Source organism: Protopterus annectens, chromosome 7.part0 (genome assembly GCF_019279795.1).
Source record: "Protopterus annectens isolate FY-2018-M chromosome 7.part0, PAN1.0, whole genome shotgun sequence".
NCBI lineage: Eukaryota > Metazoa > Chordata > Ceratodontiformes > Protopteridae > Protopterus > Protopterus annectens.
Window position 1 is genome coordinate 394,334,873 of NC_056739.1, and position 26,480 is coordinate 394,361,352.

At 40.6% G+C, this 26,480-nt stretch overlaps 1 protein-coding gene across 19 annotated transcripts in view; it reads right to left on the minus strand.

Moving 5' to 3' along the window:
- The window catches only part of PLEKHA6 (pleckstrin homology domain containing A6), a 1,822,600-nt gene that overhangs the window by 116,439 nt on the left and 1,679,681 nt on the right, over window positions 1-26,480 (minus strand). The window lies entirely within an intron of this gene.

Sequence of the window (26,480 nt, forward strand, 5' to 3'; positions counted from 1 at the left end):
GGGAAGAAACCACATCGGTTCTTCTTATTTGAAAAGTCCTCCAACTGAACTTTCGTACAAAAGAGGTCAGCCACTTTCTGATCTGCGATTGAAGGATGGGTTTACTCGAACCAGGTGATCAATCACGAAGGCTCAGGTAAGGTGAATCTACCTTCTTTTTCTGTTTTAGATCAGGGACTGGATTTGTATTTATTCTGTTAGAGACTTTATTTATAAGTCAGGGACAGAAAGATTACTGTCTTGTCATAGATCAGGGAAACAGAGTAGGTAGGCCGTCATTCTGAAGAGACTATAAAAACATCCGTGGTACCACATTAAAAATAAGGTGTTACATAACGATTAAAAGGGTAGAACAAAAATGGGTAATAATTGTACAAAAAGGTCCCAAAATCCGCCGTTAACCGAAGACGCGAAATACATGCAGTCACAGCATGCTGATAAAATTAACTACTACTCAAAATGGGTTAATAAGTATGAATTTGATGGTAAACTAGAAAAATCCTCACTTGTCAAACTTGTCAAACAGCTTAAAACTGATTCTAGAGGTCGGGTAAAAAAGCAATGTCAATTAGGAATTCCTCAGGCACACAGGTGGATTGAGGAAGTAAACTGAAGGGAACAAAAGAGTAATAATTCAAAAGCAATGTTTTTAGATAAGGAGGACAATAACTTAGTAATAGCATCGGCCCCTCCGCCTCCTTTACCAGAATATGAGGCAAGTGAACAAGTTAGTCCACCCCCACAATATCCTGCTGTCACTGTAAGTAGAGACACTACAAAAGCAAAACCATTTATTAGAGATCCCATCGAGACCAGGTCTTGAACATGGGCAGGAAACTCAAAAGGGGACATTGAGTTATATCAAATGGGCAGAAATTCACGATTTATGAGTGAAGAAGAAATATGCCCACTTATAGAAGTACCTAATCCTCAGGCAGGGCAAGAAGGTCAGGACCCAACTATTCTAGTGTATAGACCCTGGACTCCGGAAGACATCCGGAAAGCCACTGAGGGAATTCCCCATCCAAAAGTTAATTTTAGAAAGTTCTTAGAAGATTTGCAAGGAATGAGGCTGAGTTATAATTTAAACGGGGAAGAGGTAGAAAAAGTAGTCAGACAAATTGTGGGACCAGATTGGCACATGATTAGTGGTGACTGGAATCCCCGTGATATTGCACTCAGGCCCCTCCCACATAGCAGCGCAGAATTAGACAACAGAGTGAAAGGTCTTACAGACCGAATCCCTGAAAAATGGAAGCCTAGGGCAGACTGGACTTGCATTAATCAATGCATCCAACAGGAAGGTGAAAGCTATTGACCGATATTATGCCAGACTATTAGAATGTTTTAATAACCATTGTGGAATGCAGGTTCCTGAAGATCAGACAAATGATTCCCCATACGAGCAGCAGCTAAAGAATGCATTTTTGAAAGGCAGTATTGCACCTATAAGCAGCTTTATTACAAAACACATGGTAGATCATCGTACAAGCAGGTTACAGTCATTGCTTGAATATGCTAGACATGCCGAAAGGCATTTTAATAGCAAAAAGAAAAAGAAAGCCCAAGTATTTTCTGTAGAAGATGGAGCAGAAGTATATGTAGTACAGTCCGGGAAAAAGGGCAAGAAAAATGCCCAAGGAAGCAAACAATCTGATCAACGATCAGAGGACTTTGAAGGGTGAAAGAAAAGGGGTGAATGTTTTAAATGCGGTAAGAAAGGACACTTGGCAAGGGATTGCAAGAAAAACAAGAAGGCAACCACGGAGGATAAGGAGGGTGAGGACTGACTATATGATAGTCAGGAATCACTAGAAGGGGATAGCAGAGAAAGGACAAATGAGTATGTGATAGAGGGAGTAGAGAATGTGACAGAAGAAATAGAGGAAGTGCAAGAAGTCACGGATAGTGAAGAAAATGAAATATTGGATTTGGCTTTATTGAGCTTAGAGCTCTATTTAGCAGACACAAAACCAGAAGTTACACTCCTGGTAGAAGGGAGGGAAGTCAGATTCTTGTGTGACTCAGGGGCATCACGGACCCTGGTACATCCCTCCAAACTGCCAGAGAATTCAGAGTCACCTGATTACATATTCGTAAAAGCAGCTAATGGACAGCTGTATCGGGAGCCCTTCTCCCATAATATTGTGATAACTGATCCTGTTTCAGGATTGACCCAGAAAAGTAAAATTGTATCTGCAAAATGCCCAGTAAACCTCTTGGGCAGAGACCTTATGCAGCTATTTGGTATAGCAGTAGTTCCGACTATGCAGGGTATGGAAGCACAGCGACAAATTGATACCTTTGCAGTGCAACTGGAGGGTGAAATGTTTTATTGGTACAGCCAGGACTTGGTTACGACTGGTCCAGGGGCGGTGACCGAAGAGTTGATGAACGCAGCCATTAGCAAGTACTCTGTATTATTGTAATACATCAGGACCTGATAAGGAATATGAGCAAGAATTGTTTAGAAATCGTGCAAACAGATTGGTATTATGTAATCTGTACTGGGACACAGAAGGGAACAGTGTAGCCAGCTGTTCATTGCCCCAGGAGTTCTTTGCACTCTATAAATCTAATCGATTACCACATGTTAGCTTAACTAAGGACAAGAATGTAAAATGGGTAGACTTAGGAGAAAATGTCACGAGATGGGAAAAACAGACAGAGTTAGAACTATCAGAACAAGGAATACAAGTGCAGAAGCTGAATTGGATAACTCAGACCCACCCAGCTGTACACTTGCAGTCTAGCGAGGACAGTTGATTGGCACTCCTATTAAAGGAGGAAGAGAATGCCTTACAGAATATACCAGAAAATCTCTGGTCGCCAGGAAAATCAGATGTAGGACTTGTTCGTACAACGGGACCAGTTACTATTATGCCAAAGTCAGCATTTAGACCACAAAAGAGACAGTATCCCTTAAGAAAAGATGCAGAGGTAGGAATCAAACCTGTTATAGCAGCTTTACTTAAGGAAGGGGTGCTGGTGGAATCACCTGATTCACCATGTAACACACCCTTATTTCCTGTTAGGAAAGCAAATGGAGAGTGGCGTATGGTCCAAGATTTACAAGCTGTAAATGACGCAGTAATACCAAGTGCACCTACGGTGCCAGACCCACACACCCTGTTGAATGATTTAAAACCTCAACAGAAATATTTTTCTGTGGTAGATATCAGCAATGCGTTCTTTTCGATATTGATACACCCTGACAGTCAGAATTGGTTTGCATTCACATTTCAGGGGAAAAGGTATACATATACGTGACTACCACAGGGGTACTGTGAAAGTCCAAAAATATTCTCACAAAAAATGGCAAGCAACTTGGCGGGGTTTACCCCACCGAGAGGTAGTCAGATTTTGCTTTATGTTGATGATATCCTGCTGGCGTCCCCCACCCAGCAAGATTGTAAAGAAGATACCATAGCACTATTACAATTTTTAGCCACTGAAGGACATAAAGTAAACAAAAATAAACTGCAACTTTGGAAAAAATCAAGTTAAATACCTAGGCTATGTAATACCCAAGGAGGGTAGGACATTAGATGAGGACAGAAAAATAGCGATTTTGCAAGCACCAAAACCCACTACCAAGAAGGAAATTATGTCCTTCCTGGGTACGACTAATTTTTGTCGGAGTTGGATTCCAAACTATGCCTTGGAATCTGCACCCTTGACTAACCTGATTTATAAAAAGCCTATGGCAGCACAGGATTTATTACAATGGACACCAGAAGCAGAATCTGCTTTCTGCAAACTGAAGCAGTTAATAGCGTCCTCATTAGTTTTGGGATTGCCAAACTATCATAAACGTTATTTCCAAACTGTAGACTGTAAGCAAGGTTATATGAGATCAGTGTTAACACAGCAGCATGGGGACAAACAATGCCCTATTGCTTATTATTCATCACAACTGGACCCAGTGGCACGGTCTTTACCTCACTGTGTACAAGCAGTAGTTGCAGCTGCAATGGCAGTACAGACTTCGGCCTCAGTAGTGTTGTTCCACCCTCTCACATTGAGAGTGCCTCATGCAGTCGCGATTATTTTACTGCAAGAAAAGGTAGCATATCTTTCCCCTGCTAGGCATCTTTCCTGTATGACTATATTGTTGAGCCAACCTCATATGACAATCGAACGATGTACAACTTTGAACCCTTCTACCTTGCTCCCAACCCTGCAGATGGCACACCACACAGCTGCCTGCAGGTGATTGAGCAAAAGACACTGCCTAGAAAAGATCTTACGGATGTTCCCTTGGATGATGCCGAGGTGACATACTACGTGGACGGCTCATGCAAAAGGGGTCCTGCAGGACAGAACCTAGTAGGATATGCAGTAGTTTCTGACACAGACATTATAGAAGTGAAATCTTTATCACATAGTTTATCTGCACAGGCAGCAGAATCGATTGCCTTGACACGGGCATGTACCTTAGCAAAGGGTAAATGTGTGAACATTTTTACTGACAGCCAGTATGCTTTTTCTACTGCACATGTTTTTGCGCAACAGTGGAAAAATCGAGGAATATTAACATCTACTGGCAAACCAATCAATCATGCACAGTTTATTTTAGATCTTTTAGAATCTATTCAGTTACCTCAGAAAATAGCTATTTGTAAAAGCACAGCTCATATCAAGCAACAGGACAGGATTTCAAAAGGTAATGCGAGAGCTGATACAGCTGCAAAGCAGGCAGCTTCAGAAGTATTTCTTTTGAATGAGGAATTACAACCCTCTGAGATTTTAGACTTAGAAATGTTAAAGACAATGCAAACACTTACTACGCAAACTGAAAAACAAAGATGGGTAAAACGAGGAGCAATTCTCAAAAAGGGGCTGTACATCTCTAAAGAAAGGAAACCGATATTGCTGTCTAATTTGTTTAGATATGCAGCTTTGTTGAGCCATGGGTAGTGCCATGTCTCAACAGGGGGGATGGTACAGCTGGTGAACCAAGTGTTCATGACATATGGATTCTTAAATTATTCTAAAAAATTCTGTTCGATGTGCCATGTTTGTAATAAACATCATGCACAAGGGGCATTATAGCCCAAGCAAGGGAGTTTCCCTACACCACCGTATCCATTTCATACTATCTGTATGGATTTTATAGAATTGAACAAATGTGAAAATAAGAAGTATTGTCTTGTCATTGTAGATATGTTTTCCAGATGGGTGGAAGCCTTTCCGACTAAAAATCCAGACGCTACGACTGTGGCCAAAGTTCTTGTTAAAGAAATCATCCCTAGATTCGGCATTCCGGAAAGGATCTACAGTGACAATGGCACACACTTCGTGAATCAGACCATACAGCAATTAAGTAAATATTTTTGCATTTCCCTAAAAAATCATTGTGCGTATCACCCTCAATCAGCAGGGCTAGTAGAGAGACATAATGGGATTTTAAAGAGCAAGCTAAGAAAATTAGTAGCAGAAACGCAGAGAAACTGGGTGTACTGTCTGCCCCTGGCACTGTTGAGCATGAGAACTGTCCCGAATGCAAAAGGATTGACTCCTTTTGAAAAGCTCTTTGGAAGGGCTTACTATATACCTCAGTGGAAATCTCTCATGCCCGCAGACCAGGAAGCTGACAGGACATTAGTAGAGTATATGCGTAATTTGTTAAATTCTAAACATTTGTTGCAGTTAAATTCTGTTTCAGATAAAGAACGAACCAGACCGTTAGAAGTGGCAGTGCCCCCTGGAGCGTGGATCTGGCTGAAGGTGGTCAAAAAGAAGAATTGGGCATCTCCGAAGTGGGAAGGTCCATATCAAGTGCTTTTATCGACACCCACTGCAGTCAAAATCGTGGAGCGTGCCTCTTGGATCCACCTGATGCACTGTAAATTAGTTAAAAACTTTGAACTGGACAAAAATCTTGTTACATGCTAAGAGCAAAAATGATAGAGTCCAGAAGAAACAGGAATGCAGAACAACCCTTTCCTCAGAAGTATTGCATAATCATCCTGTTAACTGTATTTGTGACAATAATCTTTTTGTTGTGGCCTTTTCTTTTCCCAGCCACACAGACTGAACTAAATAAACGTGAGGCGTTACTCATAAACTGGCATCCAAACTTTAACACTTACCAGGCAATTAAATATGTGTATGCTGAGACTTTCAATGTTTCGAATTGTTGGATTTGCACAGCTTTGCCAACAGCATACAGGGGGTTATTAATGGCTACAGTCCCCCTAGGGGTCAATGAGACCTGGGAGAACTTGATTTATGATACCTCAATCATTACAGCACAAGATAAAATAGCATTGCACTTGTCTGTTCCACAAAAGGGAACTGTGTGTTTTTATAAAAATGATACTGTTCAGGTGGGTTGGAGCAATTGCAATGTGACTGTTCCTTATAGATGTTACACTAAAGGTAACAAAGTAGATCTTTATTGTAATACAAACTATGATTCATTTCTTGGATTGATGCACAAAACACTTGATGAAGTAAAACATAATTCTCTTCTTTATAAACAGCTGTCTATAATTGATAGAAAAATGTTTCATGCAGGGCGAGTGTATATTCATAGCAAGGTTACTACTAAAGTAGAGGATTGTTATTTTGTGTGTGGTAGAAAGGCATACAAATGGTTACCTGAGAATTGGTCCGGCAGTTGTTTTTTGGGTTACCTGGTTCTGACCACATGATACACTGCAGTTTTGCCTCATGGGAAAATTCAAAATGTCCGAGAAGTCGTCAAGAAACCTGTAAATCCAGTGGGACAAATCGATGCACGTTGGAAAGACCATCACTCTTTAGGCAAAGGACTGACACACATGGACTTGAGTGATAGCGTTATATCGTGGGTAGGCATATTACCAGCATATGGAGCAGTGAAATCGATCTGGGAGCTGAGAAAACTGTCAAAACTTCTCGAAGTAATGAGCAACGCAACTTTTTCTGCTCTCAAATTGGTAACTGATAAACTGAATGCTATGAGAACTGTAGTGCTCTAAAACCGCATGGCTCTCGACTTCACCCTAACGGCAAGAGGTGGTATGTGCGCTTTAATCCAAGAAGAATGCTGTTCGTATATTCCAGACCATAAACACGTGGTCACCAAGGCCAGGTTGTTTTTCTGAAAAGTTTCTCACAAATCTAGTCATGTCAGCAGAAAATTTGAAGTAACATCTGCTGTAGAACAATACTGAAAGTTGTGTTTGATTACGTCAGCTTAGAAGGCCATGTCTTGTAAAATAGTATAAGAATGAACATACTTCCTGTTAGTAGTTAGACAAATCCTTGTATTTGCATGCTTTTAGTAGTTAGACAAATCCTTGTATTTGGATGCTTTTGTCTCCTTGCTGCAAGTAAATTAAAGTGCCTTAACTGAACCTTACGTGTATTGGTCTTTAAAGTTTTTTCCTTTGACAGTATGTTATAGATATTGGGGGCTATGGAGTGTGTATAATCGGTTAGGTTGTGCAGATCAATGTGTGTGTATGTACTTTTAAGAAGCTATCCAAGGGCTTACACAAGTGTATAAATACTGAGCACGTGCAAGCCTGACTGCAACTTTGTAGCTGTTTAGATGCAAGCATGTATGTATGTAAGGTCTGTCTGTTAATCAGTTCATTTATATTTTATGATGCTGCTATCCATCCTGATGTGTTTCTATGCAAGCTTGTAATCTATGTTAGAGAGGGATGAGTGACATGGTGTCAGAAGTGGCATATGTAAAGGACATGTTGTCAAAGAAGTATGGCCAAAGCGGCTTCTTGCCAGAAAGAGCTCCAGTTTCTTCAATTTAAGTCCGAGAGGCACAGTGTTGGTATTGGAGGAATAGAGAAGAGTGGATCATCCTCACTGCATGTATAATTTGCAAAACAGGTCAGAAATTAATTTCAGATATTAAAACTTGCTCAAATAATTTCTTATTTGCAAAATATGAAACGAGGAACATAGAACATTCTAAACGATATTTGAATAAACCAATATTGGTAAAAATATTCAAATTACTATGGAAAATATTTGAAATAAAGTCTGAATTGGATAAAACAAATAAATTAAGAGGAAACAACCGCGTTTTCACTAAGCACATATTTTTCATATTAAAGATACCAAAGTTATCAGAAGTGTATAAAGTGTTTGCATGTTTGTGCAGTATTACAGTAAAGTTATTTAACAAAATACAGCCATTACAGAGCATACTTCTCAAAGTACAGTGTTTCAAAGGGTTTACAGTGCATTTGAATGTTATTACAAGCTCACAGAACTGTTTGTTCATACATAAATACAAGGGCCATATTTTTCAGTGTGTTTGTGCATACTTTGTGGGCATGGCAGACAGATTTCGAAAACCAAGTGCACTTGTGTTTGACAATAATATTGCAGAGAACTGGAGAGTGTTTGAGCAAGAGTACAACATTTTTATACAGGCTGCATTTTCTGATAAAGATGACCATACAAAGGCATTTATTCTACGTAATTTAGCTGGGTCAGAAGCCACTGAAAGGGAGCATTCATTTGTGTGTCCACCTACTGTCTTTGCAGGACAGGGGGAAAAGTACAGTTGTGTACACTTACCATAAATGTAGATGTTCGAGTGTATTCACTGTTGCAGTCATCACATTTGGGTTATCTGCCTGCAGGTAGCCCTCAGCCGGCCTGAATACCAGAGTCTTGGTCTTGGAATTTCTGCGTCGGATGCTGTCGCTTCTACCATGACATCAGGTCGTCAGGGGTATAAAACATGCAGCTGACGCCATTACGTCAGTTTTTTTTTGCCCCAGATGTCAGGTGCCCCCACAATAGGAAGCAATTACATTGTATGTAACACCCCCAGCAAAAAGCAAATACACATGATATAAGATATGCCAAACGAAAAAGATAGGTAAAAGTAAAGAGAAGTCTGGGGCTGGAGGGAGGGTAACCAGAATTGCAACAGTGAATACACTCAAATATCTACATTTATGGTAAGTGTACACAACTGTGTTGCAGTCGTCATATTTGGGTTGATTCCCAAAGCTAAGAAAGGGTGGAGGTAGTTAAGGAGCATTAGGGATAGCAATCAGGCCCTGTAAGACTGCTGTGGCAAATCCAGCTCTAGATTTAGAAAATATAGGCAAGTGGTAATGCTTGGTTAAAGTATGTACAGAGCACCAGGTTGCAGCTTCCAGGATGTCCCTGGTAGGGACTCCTCTGAGAAAAGCAGTAGAGGTAGATGCAGCCCTGGTGGAATGTGTTCTTATCCCAATGGGGTAGGTTTTCCATGGTGCTTGTAGCAGAAATGGATGCAGTGTGCTATCCATTTGGAACTGGTTTGCTTTGAAATGGCCTTCCCCTCTGCCCCTGCAGCAAAGCTGCCTAGCAGCTGGTCAGATTTTCTGAGAGGCTTAGTCCTGTCCAAATAGAATCTAAGCTGTCTGTGCATGTCCAGAGAATGCAGTATCCTTTCCCCTTTATTCTGTGGCAATGAATGGACTGGTTTAAAGCAACACTGGACACCACCTTGGGCATAAAGGATGGGTAAGTCCTGAGGGAAACCCTGTCCTCATGGAAGATAATGAAGTGCTCCACTGCCATAACGGCCTGCAGTTCAGACACTCTTGTTGCTGAAGTGATGGCTAGAAGTAAAGCTGTTTTCCAAGAGAGGAATTTCAACTGTGCTGTAGCAACTGGTTCAAAGGTGGAAGAGTAAGTTTTTCCAATACAAAGTTAAGGTCCCAGGCTGGAATGGGAGCTTTCCTGGGGGGGGGGGGTCTTAAATTTTTGGCCCCTCTAAGGAACTGTTTTACCAGAGGATGAGAAAAGAGGGGTGGCTCAGTATTATAATGAGCTGAGATGGCTGAGGCATGAATCTTAATTGAAGAGAAGGATAGGCCCTTGTGGAGCATTTCTGTTATGTAATCTAGTATATTAGGTAAGCTGGGCACCGTTGTGCCCATCCCCTGAGACTAGCTCCAGGAACAGTATCTTTTCCACTTTTCTGAATAGGATTTTCTAGTACTAGGCCTCCTTGCCTCAAGAATGACACCCAGCACCTGCTTACTGAGGGTTTCTAGAGGTGAGCTCAAGGGATTAGCCAGGTTGCAAGGTTCAGGGTTTGAAGCTGAGGGTGCAGAATCTGGCCCACCTGCTGGGACAGCAGGGAGGGGGTCTGAGGCAGGTGCCATGGTTGTAGCACCGTCAGACTGTGCAAAAGGGGGTACCAGTGCTGGCATGGCCAGTCTGGTGCAATCAGGATTTTCCTTGGCTTGTCCTGTTTGATCTTTAGTAGAACCTTTGAGAGGAGAGGCAGAGGGGGAAAGGCATAGACTGAGAGGCCTTCCCAGGTAAAGGACAGGGCATCCACTTTCCAAGCTTGACTGTGGGGAGTTCTGGTGCAGTATTTGTTCAATTGATAGTTCTGAGGGGAGGCAAGCAGGTCCACCTCTGGAGTCCCCCATCTGTTCCTCAAAAGCTTGAATATTTTGGGTTCCAGTTTCCATTTGTGTGGGTCCATAAGATTTCTGCTTAAGTCATCTGCCAGTGAATTTAGTTTGCCTGGCAGGAACTGAGCTTGTAGGTGCACTTGGTTGCTCAAGACTGTGTTCCACAGAGCCATGGCTAGTCTGCAGAGTGGGTAGGAATGGGTTCCCCCCTGCTTGTTTATGTACCACATAACTGTGGTGTTGTCTGTCTTTCCCAATAGTTGTCCTGGAAGAATGAGGTCTTTGAAGGCTGTCAGAGCATTCTTTACAGCTAGCATTTCTTTTTGATTGATATGCAGGTGCATCTGCTTTGAGTTCCATTTGCCCTGAATGCACTACCCTGCCATGTGAGCCCCCCATGTATAGTCTGATGCGTCTCTTGTTAGGGTTTGGGCAGCAGGGAGTAGAGTGAAAGGGAGTCCCTTGTTGTGGTTGCATGCCTCTGCCCACCAAAGGAACTCTGCCCTTAGTCAAGAAATTATCGGAATTATTGTTTCCAGGTCCTGAGAATGTTGACACCATAGACTTTTTAGATACCATTGAAGTTTTCTCATATGAAGTCTTGCACATGGAATTAACAGAATGCAAGAGGCCATAAACCCCATAGCTTGGAGTATTTTCCTTGCAGATAGCTGGATTTTTGTGGCCAGTAGGTTGAAGTAGGTTGTCAAATCAATTTGCTTCTCTGGAGTGAGGAATGCCATCTGGGAAGTTGTGTTCAAGCTTGCTCCCAGGAATACAATCTGTTGGCAGGGAACTAGGTGTGACTTCTTTTCATTGATGGTGTACCCCAGTGAGGTTAGAAGTCTCTTTACAAATGCCAGGTACTGTAATAGCAAGTCCTGACTTTCCGCCTGAATCAGGCAATCGTCCAAGTATGGGTAAAGCTGAATACTTCTCTGCCTGCAAAATGCAATGGTTGGAGCTAGGCACTTTGTGAATACCCTGGGCACAGTAGATAAGCCAAAGGGAAGTGCAGAGAACTGATAGTGCATAGAGCCTGCCCTGAAGCGTAGGTATTTCCTGCAAGATTCCCTTATGGGGATGTGCAGGTAAGCAGCCTCTTAAGTCTAGGGTTGCCAGCCAGGAATCCTTGGCTAGCATAGGAAGCAGCTGTTGGAGAGTTAGCATTTTGAATTTTAGAACCATCAGAAAGGTGTTGAGTATAGGCAGATCCAGGATAGGACACCAGGAGTTATTCTTTTCTGGCAACCAGGAACAGTCTTGAATAAAAGCCTTGTCCCCTTTGTTCTGCTGGAACAGGTTGAATAGCCTTGATGCTGAGGAGAGAAAGTACTTACTTTTGGGCCTCTGTCCACGGGTTTGGGGGGAGGTCTGGCCATCCACTTAGGGCTGGGAGTGAGTGGAAGTGGAATCTGTATCCTAGGGAAACAATGTTTAAAACCCATTTGTCTTGGGTAATGTATTCCCAGTTTTTTGCATGCAGGGCGAGCTTTCCTCCTAAAGGTGCAAGTAGTTGAACAAGGCTTGGAGGAGTTAAAGATAAGTCATTGTGCAATTTTACCATAGGGGGGTGGCTTACTACTCCCTGCTTTGGACATGGGAGCACCCCACTGCTTAGATCTGTGCATAACCTGAGACTGAAGTCATGGTGGTCTGCTGCCCCTGGGTTTGGACTGAGAAGGCTTGGAAGGGACTGAAAAGGACCAGTTCTTTGAAGGCCAATGCCTACTGAATCTAGGTGGCTGTACTTGTAAGAAATCTTTAACAGTTTGCATAGCTTTAGCTTTTTCCTCCATCCTTTTGAGGACGACTTCTGCTTTATTGCTAAATAGTTGCTCTTGGTTTAAGGGTGCATCCAGTAATTTTGCTTTTACATGATCTTGCAAGTTTTGTTCCTTAAGCCAAACATGCCTTCTAAGTACAGACCCAGTGACAGCAGCCCTGCAAGATGCTTCTAAAGCATCAAAACCACACTGCAAAGTGTTTACCAACTTGGTCAGCAGAATGCATTAACTCTTGTAAATTTCTGTGTTCTGCACAGTCAGGAATCAACATCATTTTCTGTTTAATTAGCCCCATAATATGCTGCTGATACTTTAACACATGAAACTGGCAATTTAAAGTCCTAATGTCCAGAGTAGCAGAGGTGTATACCTTCTTACCCCATCTTCTAAAGCCCTAGAATCCCTGTCATAAAGGGTAGGATTTTTGGCATTAGTAGCTTTAATGCCTTTTGGTCCTTGGGAAATGGTCTCTGGATCTGCAGTAGGATTCTTAAAAGGAATTTGAGAGAGTCAGGTAATCTATAGTATCTGTCAGGTTTCCTAGGAGCTAGAGGCAAAGTATCCAGGGTAAGGCTGGACTCCAAGAAAACATCATCTACAATCTCCAGAACAGGAGGGATAGCTAGAGGCCTGTACTGAGGTAGGTTTAAAAATTCCCTGAGTCTCTTTTTTGGACTAAGAATAGTCCTGGCTTTCCCAGCGGAAATGCTCCCTAAGGGTATGCAAGGTTTCACCAAAAGAAAGATCTTCTGGAGGGGAAGCAGAGGGAATGGAATCCTCTGCATCAGAATCCTCATAGGTAGATAAGGGTATGTCCTGGTAGTCAGAAGGAACAGAGGTATCAAATTCCTGATCAGAAGAATCAGAAGAAAAATCAGTTCTAGGTCTCTTAGAGGGGGAAGGCTGTCTTCCCATGATTAAAGTAATAAGGTCTTCAGCCATTGTAATCACTTGTTTTTGAGGCATGTGGGCCTGAGAATGCACTTTGGTTGTCAGTTTCCTAGGCATAGTATGAACTTTAGGCCTGAGGAATTCTGTACTTTTGGCTTGAAACGAAGTCATCGGTTTAATATGAAAATCGCTAGGCCTGAATACACCCTCAGAAGCCGGTGCCTACACAGCAGCTATGGACCCTTCCAAGGTAGAGACATTCACAGTTTCCATATTTGAAGAAGCATCTCGCGGCATACCTGACTCCAAATGGGTCTCAGTAGAGGCTTGCAAATCTGTAAAAGTGGGTATCAGGGGCTGGGAAAGCTCCTTACTGAGTACCGGCGGACTGGCGACTAGCTTAACAGAAGCGTCGTCAGCAGTTTTGGACCTATGCGGTCTGTCTCTGTCTTTATCCTTATGTTTTTTCGGAAGATCGGTAGTCGGATGGCTTAACAAAGTCATTTCGGAGTACGGAGATCGAGAGCGAAAGTATTTAGCTACAAAAATAGCCCGATGACAAATAGTTTGGGCGTCGAACAAGGCACAAAACCGACAGCGAGGGATGTCGTGGTCTGGGCCTAAACAGGTGACACAGTAGGAATGAAAATTTCTATGAGGTATTTGCTTTCCACAGGCAAGACAATTATTAATTTTTTCTGACATTGTTTAGAGCAAGAAAAAAGGATTCCCAACGGGGTACTTATCTTTTAGATGACTTCAGGTCTGAAACTCGAACATGAAAATTTCAGGAGTCGACCGACCGGCATTTGCGAACTGCTTCTGCTTTGGGCACCGCACGGCAAGAAAGACTGATGTAATGGCATCAGCTGCATGTTTTATACTCCTGACGACCTGACGTCATGGAAGAAGTGACAGCATCCGATGCAGAAATCCCAAGACTCTGGTATTCAGGCTGGCTGGGGGCTACCTGCAGGCAGATAACCCAAATGTGTTGACTGCATCAGTGAAACACGAAGAACATCTGTCATATTGTTGAACCGGCTGAGTCAAGGGGGGACTGTGAGTGCTTAGAACGTAAATTGAAGAAATGTGTAACCCCCCAGACAAATGTTACAATGGAAAGGCACTTATTTTACATAAGGGATCAAAAGCCTGGTGAAACTTTTGCAGCATATATGACCGACTTGAGAAATAAGGCTAAAATGTTCAGATTTGATGATTTAAGGGATGAGTTGACAGACTTGTGTGTGGTATTAAAGATGATGCTGTGAGAGAGATTTTGCTTTGTGACAGTGATTTAATTTTGAATAAGGCCATTGAGATTTGTAGGATATACAAGTTCACAGAAAACAACACAAATATGCTTAGAAATGACAGACGCATGCTTCCAGTAACTTCTAGAGCTCATGTTGATAGTATGCAGCATGTGGTTAAAAAAACAGGCCCAAGCACAAGACAGCAATTATAGCCTCTGCAGGACCTACTGGTAAGCCCCAGAGCTTTCCAGCAAATTCTAGAGTTTGCACAGTGTCAGTGAAGCATAAGAGTGAGTCAGCAAACTCAAAACATGGGCCCCAGTCTAGTTTCATTGTCAGCTGTTGTAACTGTGGTGGAAATCATGATTCTAAAAGGGAAAAATGTTTAGCTTTTGGTCAGCAGTGCCACAAATGCAATAAGTGGAATAATTTCAAAAGGTTTTGTAAATCAAAAGGCCCCATTCCTTCATTAAAATGGAACATTTTAAGAAATGAGTGATCAATTAGGAAGCTGCAACCCTACTCTCTATGTTGATGTGGTGTCAGTGCTTCATGAAACAGTCAATGCAGTAGATTTAAGGGCACAGAATGGAGTACTTTATACTCTTTGGATAAATGGTAGACCTATAGAGCTCAAAGTTGACACAGGTTCCAAGTGCAATGTTATATCAGCAGCAACATTCACTAGTGTGTGTCATGGTGAAAGGCTTGATTTGGCAAAGTGTGCAAAGCTTGTTGCTTATGGAGGTGAAGAAATTCAGACTGAAGGCTCAGTAGTGGTTTCATGTAACTTTACTGAGACATTTACGACTTGTTATTTTATGTGGTCAAAAGGCACGTCCAGTCATTATTAGGGCTCAGAGACAGTTTGAAAATGGGACTGCTTTCATTTAATAAGGAAGTCCATCATGTTAGCTTAAAAGACCACTACTCTAATTTAGCCCAGTATATTTTTTCTAGCTATGCTGATTTTTTTGAAAATAAACTAGGGAAGCTTCCAGTTGTGCACTCCATGAAGTTAGACCTAGATGTCAGTCCAGTTGTCAGGCCAGCTCAAAAAGTTCCAATAGCCATGCAGGACAGAGTCAAGGCCAAGCTAGACAAAACAGTGCAACAAGGTGTGATTTATCCAGTAGACAAACCTACAGAATGGGTATCTTCTATGATGGTAGCTATAAGAAAAGCTCAGATAACATCAGAATATGTATTGATCCACAAGATTTGAACAAAGCACTAAAAATAACCTCATCATGCAATGCGCACAGTCGAAGAAGTCGCAGCTCTGATGTCAAATGCCACTGTTTTTTCTGTCCTAGATGCAGAGTTCATTTTGGCAAATTCAGCTTGACAAGAAATCATCATTGCTCACTACGTTCAGTACTCCATTTAGCAGGTACAGATTTTTGAGACTGCCATTTGGGATAAATCCTGCAAGTGAAATCTTTCAGCGTGCAATGGAGCAACTTTTTTCTGGGTATCCTTGTGTTATTACAGTAGACGACATACTAGTAAGAGGTAATGGTGAAGCTGAGCATGACAGAAACCTCAGAAAAGTTCTGGAAAGAACACATCAAGGGAATCGTAAGCTCAACCATAGAAATGCAAATTCAGGCTACAAGAAGTTACTTATGTCGGTCATTTATTTACTAGTTCAGGCCTCCGACCAGACCCTTCTGAACAAACAGTCATTCTTGAGATGCCATCTCCAGACAATGTTCAGGCCCTGCAAAACTTTCTTGGCATGGTTAACTAACTAGGCAAGTTCATTCCCAACTTTCAGCACCACTTAGAGAGCTAACACATATAGATGTATCATGGACTTGGTTAGAGCAGCACCAGACAGCATTTGATGTCCTGAAACAGAGAATTGCTAGTCCACTAACTCTCAGATATTATGATGTTCACAAGCTACTTACTCTTTCATGTGATGCTTCAAAATTTGGTTTAGGTGCAGTCATTCTACAACAGGGTCAGCTTATTGCCTATGCATCGAGAACTCTTACCCAAACTGAAATGCAATATACTCCGATCGAGAAAGAGCTTTTGGCAATTGTGTCTGCATGTTCGAAGTTCCATGATTATGTTTATGGTAGACCTATCCAGATCGAAATAGACTACCAACCTCCAGTCACTGTCTTGAGAAAGCCTATGTATTCAGCTCCAGATAGATTGCAACATATGATGTTGAGATTGCAAAAGTATAATTTTACTCTTGTCTACAAAAAAGGCAAATTTCTTTATCTTGTTGATACATTACCCAGATCGCTCAGAAACACCACTGAACAGCATGAGAATGAGCACCTGGATTTTGAGGTCATGGAAGGGAGAAATTTTTTCTTCCACACATCTTGATAAGCTGAGAGATCAAACAGCTACAGATCCAGTTTTACAAAGGCTCAACCACTTTATCAGTCAAGGATGGCCATTAAAACAATCCAGTTTACCCCAAGAAGTGCAACTTTATTTTCCTTACAGAGATGAGATTTTGTCTGACAAAAGTATCACTATAAAAGGTCCAAAAGTTATTGTTCCAAACCCTTGCAACAAGAGTACATTATTATCTTGCATCGTGGTCACCCAGGAACAGATTCTACCAAAAGAAGGGCGAGAGGACTAGTACTTTGGCCTTCTATGTCACAAGATATTAAGAGAGTACTTTTATCTTGTTCTGTGTGTAATAGTACTAAGCCACATCAACAGAAGGAACCACTTCATCTAAACCAGATTCCTGAATTATCTTGGTCGACAGTAGCCACCAACATTTTTGAGCAGAACGGTCAACATTATTTGGTGTTAGTAGACTCTTACTCCAATTGGTTCGAGATTGACCTACTTCCTAACCTAGCATCCAGTACTGTCATAACTAAGATGATGCATCATTTTGCAGTCCATGGTAGTCCGCACAAAATTGTTTCTGACAAGGGCATGCAGCTTATAAGCCAAAAGTTCAAAAGATTTGCCAAAGAATGGGACTTTACTCATGTTACGAGTAGCCCTGAGTATCTGCAGTCAAATGGTTTGGCAGAACGTGCAGTTCAGAGTGCAAAACAGTTACTAGAGAAGTCAAAATGAGACAACAGTGATGTTTTTCTGAATCTCTTGAATCTCAGAAACATTCTTCATGATAAACATCTTGGTTCACCTGCTCAGAGACTTTGGTTGAGACAAACCAGAACTACATTACCAATCAGTAGTCGATTGCTGGTTCTGTGTGTCAAGAACAACAGGTCAGTGAAAACCAATCTGTTGAAGAAGTGTTTGACCCAGAAGTCCTGCTACGATAAGACCAGCAAACCATTCAATCCATTACGAGAAGGAGAAGTGGTAAGGATGCAAATAACCAAAGGTTATGATCAGATTGGAGTCATGAAGAATATTTGCCCAGAGCCAAGATCATACATTGTGGAATCACAAGGAGCAGAGTTTAAGTGAAATCGGAAACATTTGATGCCGGTGTCCAAACCTAAACCATTACTTTCCACAGTCAACGGTATCTATATTTTACTATTTTGCAGGGAGGTAAGCCCCCTGCACCCCCCACACCACCTGCAAATTATATACACCAACTCTGAAACTGCACTACAGTGAGGAAATGGGTTAACTTCCTGTTCCTCACTGAACCGCGATCTCCGTACACAATGCCGAACTCAGAAAATCAAACTACACTACACATTCGCTGTAGTGTAGAAATATTTTCTGGTTCAGCATTCTGCCCACTTGAAAACTGCCTTTCGACCACATGCTTGTCAACTGAATCAGTTTCAGAAATCTAACAGTAAACCCTCCAGTCCATGTAATAGATACACAGCAACTTGGACATAAACATCGTATTTGTTTCTATAATAATGCATGCCTAACTCCAATGTTTTTCACTAAGGGCAATATTTTTAAGAGGGAGGATGTAGAGCAATGCATGTGTATGTACCTTTAAAAACCTATCCAAGGGCTTGCAACAAGTGTGTAAATACTGAACACTTGTAAGCCTGACTACCATTGTGTAGTAAGATGTTGAGATGTAAGCATGTATGTATGTAAGGTCTGCCTGTTAATCAGTCCGTTTATATTTTATGATGCTGCTATCAATCCTGTGTTTCTATGTAATAAAGCATCTAATTGCGGGTCAAGGGACAGGTTGTGTGAGAGCGTCTGGATTGTATGTGTTGAGTAGTGTGTTGGGATGTCAGAATGATGCTGTATTAGGTGCGAGTGCGTGTACAGTGATAGTACTGTCGACATGTGTTGTAGGAGCATTGTGTGTGTCTAGGGTGGGAGGAATGTGTGTTAGAGACAGGAGGTATACACTAAAATACAGAGTGATAACTTTTTTGGGTGTGAATTAGAGGTGTATGGTGAGGTTTGGTGTGGCAGGGTGGGGGACAGTGTTTAAGGTATTACTAATTGATCCTCCTATTTTAAAGGTGGAAGTAGGATTGTAGGAGTGGCTGTACTACTTAAATGTAGAGTTTGTGGGGGTGGGTTGGAATATGCAGTAGGACAGGGGAACTGAGTGAGTCTGAGCAGTTGCACCTGACTACAATCTAATTTATCTGAAAAAGAAAAACATCAGTAGCATTTTTGTATGAAGGCAAACTTGAGCCCGAACCTGATAAAAGGTGCACTGTTTATTTGTTGACGTGTCTGGCTTTACTGGAGTAGAAAAAGATTTTTTTTTATTTTTAAGAAGTAGGTTTGACTCTGTGTTGCAGATACAATGTTGCTGGATTGCAAGGTAGCAAAAGATGTTTAAGCAGGATTACCTGTAATACTTAGTAGAGGGCTGTTATGGATAACTAAGGAAAGCTTGGGTATCCATATAGCCACAGTAATGAGCAGCCTATGGGTAGCCAGCTTGGAAAAGGTCCCTTCTGCAAAGAGCACAACAATTAAAACTAGCAGTACAGCAGCAGACAAATGTTATTTAGTTAATTTCAGAACATCATTTGATAAGCAGATTTATGCTGGTGGGAAAATAAAAAGAAAGGGGAGGTGTATATTATTAAAGAGGCATTATAAAATGGAACAGCATGTTGTGGAAAAACATTTAGTAAAAAGATGGTTCGGGGAAAAGTTATTAGTTACTGGGCATTGTGAGTAGCTTTTGACTATATTCCTATGGAGTCAGTTTTCCTGGACAGGAATCATAGGATCACAGGAAGTTACTAGGCTATTGGCCCTGAGGCCCTTACAAGCCTAGCCAAGAATTTAGCCTGTGTTCCAACAAATCAGTACCCTACGCCACTGTCCAACAGGGATACAGGTGGAATTCCAGTGGTATATTTTCTGTTCCCCATCCAGTTATCCTGGTTCCGCTTAAAAAGGGTTAATGAGGTACTCTGCTTGATGTGGAGAGGGAGTCTATTCCACAAAAGGGGGAGTCTCTGGGACAAAGTTTGTGTCCCTGAAGACATTGTCTCAACAGGGCTAGAGTTATGGTTAGTTTTTTAATCATAAAATTAACATCCCATAGAGCACACGTTTTCTAGGGGGTTACATGCAAAAACGTCATAAACTGCTTCATAGTAGTACAGGAAAATGGGTCTAGGTGGAGGCACTCAGCCAATGGCTAAAAGGTACACAAAGGCATATGACAGAGGCCCCTAAAAAGGCTATTTCTAGATACTACACAACATCATGCCCTTTAGCCTTTGTAGATAGCCTTATCTTAGAGACACATAAGGAAGCCTTCTCCATTTGGATACATACATTTCTTAATGTTATATTTTATATTCTCTTACAAAATGTGCAGCACATCAACAGAAAAATTATCCATAAAGGGCAGGCAGATGAAAACCAAGCTGTGAAAGCTGTTGCAGTTCAGGTCAGAATGCAGAAATTAAACTTTGGCTCTCGGTTAGTAACATACATAGTTGAGGAAGTTTTAGAAGATCTTGACTTTGTTTTATTTATTTTTATTTTACTATATGGAGGGTGGCCTAATGGTTGAGGTGTTTGCCTTACAAACACATGGTACAGGGTTTGAATCTCACAGGGGATAACTGGCTAGGCTTAAAATGGCTCGCAAGGGCAGTTGGCCTAGTACTAACCTATGAACCTATGAACATTTGTTGACCAGGCTAGTCTAACTGGATATATGTCTATTTTCAGTAGAGGCCTTGGGAGATAAGCTCTGAGGAAACAAACAAAATCACATATACAAAAATTAATGTATACAATAAACATTGCAGGTGCAGTACAGAGAATAATCAGAGGTCATTCGTTCATAACATAATGCAAAATATACATATACAATTAGTACAATACAAAATGTAGTTGCAATACATCATAAAGAAAAAGATGGCAGCTGAATTATACAATATATTAGTATACAAGTAGTCATAAAGAAAAAGTAGGAGCTAAAATTATACAATATATTGGTAAAAGTAGTCTCCTTAATGAGATTCTGAAGATGTAAGTAATAGTATAGAAGGACAAGGCAAGTTGTTATTAAGAAAAGGAACTTGATTACTGAGAAGAGGAGGGTAGGTTGAACCAAGTAAGAAGAGCTAGTTGATCAGTCAGGTTTAGTACAGGGGCACAACCAGTGTGTTCTGAGGAAAAGTTTCAGTTTGATTTTAAAGAGTGATATAGAGGGAAGAGAGGAAAGTTTGTTAGGAAGAAGGTTCCAGGATTTTCCAACAGTATTAGAGAAAAGAGAGTCCCCAGCCCTGTTGTTTGATGTACAAATATTTACAAGAAGTGTATGTGATGATCGTAAGGTCTTTAGACTGTTGTAGGGGGTAATGAGGTAGATAGTATAGGGGTATTGGTAGGTTGGTAAAGGGTTTTATGGGCAATGGTCAGTTGGTGGAATTTAAGCTGATTTTGTAATTCAAGCCATCCTAGCTGCTTTAGATTAATACAGTGGTGGGTTCTGAAAGGGTTATCTATAGCAAATCTGGATATGTTATTGTAAGAGTTTTCCATTTTATTAAGGTTGTTTTTAGAGAGATTAGTATATATGGGTGAGGCATAGAGGACAGTAGAAATTAGATGGGTGTGAGCAATAGTTATTCTAGCTGCAGGGGAGAGGAAGGGTTTGATCCTGTACAGAGAGCCTAGTTTTCTATTAACAGATTTTAGAGTATTGTTAATATGGGTGTCGAAGTTAAGGTTGTTATCTATGGTGATACCTAGTAGTTTGCTAGTTGGATCTGGGGATATGAAAGTGTCATTATTGGATGTTACTGTGAAGTTTATTGGGGGGGGGACTTACATGTAGGAGTAAAAAGGAGGAGTTTAGTTTTTTTGGGGTTCAGAAGGAGACAGCGCTGTGTAAACCATTGTTCAACTGTGTTAAACACATTTTGGGTAAGGGAGTGAAGTTCAGATATAGATGTGGCTGAGCATATAAGTGTGGAATCATCTGCATATTGTATGCATGTAGCTTGGGGGATTGCTAGGTGAAGGTCGCTGATAAATATAGAAAACAAGAGAGGTCCTAATATGGACCCTTGAGGAACACCAATGTTAATGGGCAGATGGGTAGATAGAATGTTATGTCAAAGTACAGCCTGTTGTCTGTTATCTAAGTAGGACTGGAACCATTTCATAGCTAGTGCATCTAGTGACAAGGTTTTGAGGATATTTATAAGTATCTGGTGATTTACCATATCGAATGCCTTAGACAGATCTATAAACAGTGCAGAGGAAAGCATATTAAGGTTACGGTTTTTGCTAATACAGTCAGTAAAGGAAAGGAGGGCAGTAGTAGTGCTGTGGGAAGGACTGAAACCATGTTGACAGTTTGAAAGTAAGTTATTTTGGATTAGGTGGTCTAGCAATTGTCTGTGGATGCATTTTTACATGATCTTTGCTAAGGGAGAAAGTAGGGCTATGGGACGGTAATTGGAGAGTTCAGTAGAGTTCCCACCCTTATGAAGGGGGATAATATGGGATACTTTCCAGATTTTAGGGATATGTCCTTCACTGATGGTTCTATTGATGAGAATGGAAATAGGATAGGCGATGGATTTGGCTGCCTTTTGTAGATATTCAGCGGGTAGTTGGTCTGATGAGTGCACGGTTTCAGTTTTTGCATAAGGGTAAGAATATATGTTGTTGGGACTGGTTGGAAGAGAAATGGAGGGGATACATTAGAGTTAGAGTTGGATATAGTTAACTTCTGAGTAGATAACTGTCTGGCAAGAGTTTGAATGGCCTCAGTGAAAAAGGTATTAGCAGTCTGCTTGGGATTCTCCTGGTCTGTGCCTTGTGGGTTTGGTGTGATGGATTGACCTGGGTGTAATAATTGATTAATACTCACCCAGAACTTTTGTGGTTTATTATGGTGAGTCTGCTGGAATTGTAGGTAGTAGTTTCTTTTGTCAGACAGTACAGCTTTTTTAGTTTAATTTCTCAGCTGTCTGAAGTTTTGTTGGTCTACTGGGTTTTTAGTTAAACGAGATTTATTCCAGTATTTATTTCTGAGATTGATTTTTTGCCTGGTTTCTTTTGAAAGCCACGGGGCAGATTTAGTTCTCATTCTAATAGAGCGGGTTGGTGCATGGTGGTCTAGTATGGCTAGGAAGTTAGAATTAAAGTAAGTAACAGCTTCCTCCAGTGTGAGGTATTTAAGGGAGACCAGTTACATGCTCTTAGTTCTCTCTGGAAGAGATCGGGGTTGAAGTTTTTCTTGGTTTTAATTGTCCTAGATATGGTTGGATTAGGTAGACTGGATTTAAGCCTGATGCTGTAGTCTAGTTCTTCATGACTTTCTAGAGCACCTTGGGGATCGGGGGATAGCATAAAATACATACAGGAATAGGAATTTCCCTGTTCAAGGGATGGAGAGGACATCCATTGCCCATACTTGTTTGCATGGAAACCGCAAACAGAACCTTTGTAGATGGTGGTAGAGAAACCTATTATTGTGGGATCCCCATCTCTGTATTAGAGTCTGGAAAATCTTGGGACCCAACTACCACTTGTGGCTGTTAGGCCTGACCTGCTTAATTTTTCTACCAATATTCTAGGACTAGGGTGATGGAATGCAGGAGTTTTGGATAATGTTTTTTGGAAAGCTGCAGAAGCAACAAAAGACTGGTTTCAGCATAAAAACTGATTAACTCATTCCCTCCAATCAAGGTCTTTTGAGTTTGTACTCTAATTCGCAGTGGGTGTTTTCCTGAGCCTTTTAAAAAAATGACATTTTCTCCTCACAGTTCAAACAAATGCTCATATCTCTAGAACCATTAGCATTACTAGAGAAAACTAAACAGTAAACTATTTACCATATGGTAACCTTTACAGCATTATTCATTCAGTTCTGGATCTTAAATTGGATTTTATACCCACTATAATGATAGTAAATACTGATTTTTTTTTTAATCTTGTATAAACAGCTTATGATGTCTCAGTAACCATTCAAGTAACACAAATATTGCAAGCAACATTTTCTTCATACAACTGTAAGCTTTCATAAGAGGCTAAGCAGTTCTGTCTTTGTCATTTGATTATGGAGATATTTTTAGAAATATGAAAATCATTGCAGTACAAACAAATAGTACAGAAATAATATTAAATTTCTCTTTAACACCATAGTGCATGAAGCCCTTTTTCTTTTCTAAGAACAGTGCAAGGGATCTGGCTCTATGTCGGATAGCGAGCTTCTTAAAGTTAGCATAATGGGGACAGTTAGGGACATCGTGCTCCTGGCCTAAGCAATATAAATGCAGGGAATAAAAGTCCCAATGTGGAATCTGTTTTCCACAATCAAGACAAATATTTGTGAACTAATCCAACAGAGCAGATAATGGAAAAACAAAGTTCCCCCCAACAGGGCACGTAGCTTTAAAATGAACTATGGTATTTGGACTGACCGATGCAGTCTATTAAGGTGGATGGTTCAGGCTTTGACTGCGAGAAAGAGCTATAAGATGGCACTGGCCAATGACCTTATACCCAGATGTCCTGACAACCAACCGGCCAAGGAGAAGAGAATAAAAGCTCTGGTTTTCGGGTCGGCCAAGGGCTAGCACAGCAAGAAAAACCCATATTGTTATTACAGCAACAGTGAAACGCTGAACATATTGACTTTCTGGTGATGCACATTACAAGAAGATATGTATTTTTTAAGTAATTAGAAAGAAATGAGACTCTTGATTCTACTGTTTTACTACTTTACAAAAGAACAGGATGGGCCAACGTGCAGGGGGTGGGGTGTACACACCAAACACAGGAGCTACAGACCTGAACTAAATTAGAGGCTGTGTGGATGGTCTATGGAAGGGTAATCCAATAGTCAAAATAACATTATGGGATACCAGGCAAGAATCAAACTGAAAGAGAAAAAAAGAAAGCTGAGGATACTGTGTTACAAACATCACATGAGTATAGTATAGTATAGTACAGTATAGTATAGTACAGTATAGTATAGTACAGTATAGTATAGTACAGTACAAGCATAATAAGAGCTGTTAAAGCAGACCTACTGTTAGCAGATCAGCCCCAACCTGTCTATAAATCAGAATTATGAGCACATCCTTTCTACTTATATTTAGTTTACATTTTCTTCATAAAAGAAATTGTTTTTTTGTTCAGTCAACATATTCAAAGCAGGCAGGCTTGGTTTTCTTTTCTCCTGACTGCATAGATGAATATGAGATGATGATGACACCTTGGCTATGCCATCAGCAGAGAACAACCACAGGGACCACTCTGCAAAACCTAATATTTTATGCAACTACTAAGCATATTTCTTTTAAAGGAGATTTCACAGAAAATGGGTAACAATTGTAAAAACAAAAAACGGGAGGGGTGAGCTATGTCTTCATCATCTGTTTAACTCTTGCAAACAAAAACAAAATCAAGAAAATTGTGGCTGTTTTAAATATGCCAGCTGCATCAGAATAAGACTGACTTTTTAATGAAGAAAAAAAGCAAATTAATTTTTGCATTTTCTTTTACGTTAAGGTAAGTAACGCTTTGCTCACAGCCCATTTAAGGAGTGCATATAAATGAGTTGATGCATACCTGCTTATGACATAGCTTGAAGCAGAAAGGATAACAAATGCAGGAAAATAAACAGGCTCCAGGCTTGAAACATATTATGCAATAAATATATTTTTACTTTCAACTTTCCTGAAACACCGGCAGCATTTCTAGCAACAAGCCTTGACTTGCTGTACAATTTATAAGAACCTTTGTACAGCATACTCAAAATGATTTTTCAAAATAGGGAACTTGATTGTTTGTATACAAAAACTACTTCTGAATTACATTTTTGTGATTATAGAAGAGATCTATATAAAAAATGTTAAATATATACATTTGTAAGTATTTTTGTTCTAGGGATATTAGGACAGTTCCCTCAATCTATTGAGTTAGAAGTATTTATTAAAAAACAGCAGCAGGTGTCCTGTGAGAAATCCTGACCTCTGAACTGTCTCTGTTTCGAAGGAACATTCCTATTTTCAATCTTGATTTTCCCCTGCATGATATACTTATTTTTGGAGCATGTCCCGATTTTCAGTCTTGATTTATCCTCTCACATTTTTTTGAATCCCCCTCATATCAAGTGATTTCTCAAGATGCCAAGTAGACACAAAAGATACCACATGACCATCAAACTAGCCACACCAAGGGAAAATAAATGACCATGTGTGTTAGAATTTTGCAGTACAGTTCATTAAAGTCTACAGATTTGACACCATCCCTTTGTTAATGTGCTTACATGTTTCCATTATTTTGTCACTCCTTTTTTTAAATAAGAGTTTCTGAGTAGTATACCACATTTCTACAAGAAGCAGGAAGACTTGCAGCATAATTTCATCAAATTAACAGGGCCATTTCTTACTTTTTTAATTATTACCATACTTGCCTTTTATTTATATTTGCTCATTTCCTTACTCTCTGACATGTCGCAGCAGACTCCTACAGTGACTCCGTGGACAGCTAAGTCAGTGGTAGTTCCTGTGGCTCATTTTATAATTCTGAAGTGCGCTCTGAAGTACATAACTGACTGACACATATATATCAGGTTGCAAAAATGTTCTGTTGTTCAGCCTCATTGCATCTCACACAAGTTAGTATTCCAATACAAAACTTAAAGGTGCAATTTATGTTTTTCCATTTTAGTAACAAAATATGTCAGTTAATTTGCAGATGAGGTACATGTAAGTATCATTAACAAATAAACAAATGAAGCTTTCTCTCGTGAA